Consider the following 2,012-nt stretch of genomic DNA (forward strand, 5'->3'; position numbering starts at 1 on the left):
GAAAACGTGTTATCGTCCATATCGTCCATGACCATCGTCCATGACTCCTGACCCCATAACGGTGCCAGTCAGAGCAATATATTTACAATGTAAGTATATGACTCTGCTGTCAATCAATCACTCGCATTGATTGAAACCACTTGACTAGGACACAGTTTATCATCAATCAATCAAATGTATTTATAAAAACCCTTCTTACTCAGTTGATGTCACAAAGTGCTGTACAGAAACCGCCTAAAACCAAACAGCAAGCAATGCAGGTGTAGAAGCACGGTGGCTAGGAAAAACACCCTAGAAAGGCCAGAACTTAGGAAGACACTAGAGAGGAAACAGGCTATGGGGTGGCAGTCCTTCTTCTGGCTGTGCGGGGAGATTTATAACAGAACATGGCCAAGATGTTCAATGGTTCATAGATGACCAGCAGTGTCAAGAATATAATCACAGTAGGTTGTCGAGGGTGCAACAAGGTCAGCACCTTAGGAGTGAATGTCAGTTTTGCTTTTCTATAGCGATGGATCATTCAGAGTATCTCTACGTTCTGCTGTCTCTAAGAGCGGTGAAACAGCAGGTCTGGGACAGGTAGCACATCCGGTGAACAGGTCAGGGTCCATGAGCCGCAGCAGAACAGTTGGAGACTGGAGCAGCAGCGGCCGGTGGACTGGCGACAGCAAAGGAGTCATCAGGCCAGGCATGGTCCTCTGAGAGTGAGAGTGAAGATCTGAAGAGTGAGAGGTGAGAAGTGAGAGTGATGGTATTCTTGAGTGAGTGAAGTTGAGTGAGTGAGTGAGTGAGTTGAAGGGAAGTGAGGAGAGAGAGAGAAGAGACGAGAAGAGATGAGAGAGAGAGAAATCTGATGGAGAGAGAGAAGAGAGAGGAGAGGAGAGAGAGAAGGAGAAGAGAGAGAGAGAGAGAGGAAGAGAGAGAGAGAGAAGAGGAGAGAGAGAGAGAGAGAGAGAGAGAGAGAGATGAGATGAGGAGAGAGAGAGAGAGAGAGAGAGAAGAGAAGATGGAGAGAGAGACGAAAGAGAGAGGAAGAGATGAGAGAGAAAAGAGAGAGAGAGAGAGAGAGAGAGAGAGAGAGAGAGAGAGAGAGCAGAGAGAGACAGACGACCAGACAGACAGAACAGAAACACGAAGACAGACAGACAGACAGACAGACAGACAGACAGACAGACAACGACAGACAGACAGACAGACAGACAGACAGACAGAACAGACAGACAGACAGACAGACAGACAGACAGAGACGAAGAAACAGACAGACAGACAGACAGACAGAGTGAAAGAAAGAGAAAAGAGAGAGAGAATTAGAGAGAAAAGAGAGAGAGAATTAGAGAGAGCATAGCGCACTATGCTCTATTACGAGCGTCAGGTCCAGTACACATCACTGCATTCTGTATCAGACAGTGGGCTGGCCCTCTTTGAAGTTGTGTAGATTGATTCATTGCTCTCTATTTTATTTATAAAGCTCTCCTACATAAACGTCCGCCGTACCTTACTTCATTGTTAACTTAAAGACGTATGAGATACCAGACCCGGTCTCAGGGATAGCTAACTCTGAAGATCCCTTCGGTCTCCACTGAGTTAGGTAAATGATCTTGTAGTTTCTTTATACCCGATACATGGAACAGTCTACAGAGTTTGCTGCAACTTCATGTTCTGGTGCCTCTAGGGACGTTTAAATAGTTGCGACGTTTAAATAGTTTAAATAGTTGATTAGGGCCCTCTTTGCTAAGGAATGTGATTGTCTCTCTTGAGTATGTTTTGTAATCTTGTTTATTTGTATTATGTTGTATTTATAAATTGTGTATATACAGGGCTCCCTTGTTAAAAATAGCAATATCTCAATGGGAGCCCCTGCTAAAAATAAAAAAACTATTTTAAAAAATGGGGCTGTGGGAAAATATGATTGGCAGGTGGACGGGGTCAACATGGACAGATCATAATCGTATTGGTTACAGTTGTGACTGTGACTTTACATAGGTATGACTGTAGAATCCCTAGGGTGCTTT

Source organism: Salvelinus sp. IW2-2015, linkage group LG32 (genome assembly GCF_002910315.2).
Source record: "Salvelinus sp. IW2-2015 linkage group LG32, ASM291031v2, whole genome shotgun sequence".
NCBI lineage: Eukaryota > Metazoa > Chordata > Actinopteri > Salmoniformes > Salmonidae > Salvelinus > Salvelinus sp. IW2-2015.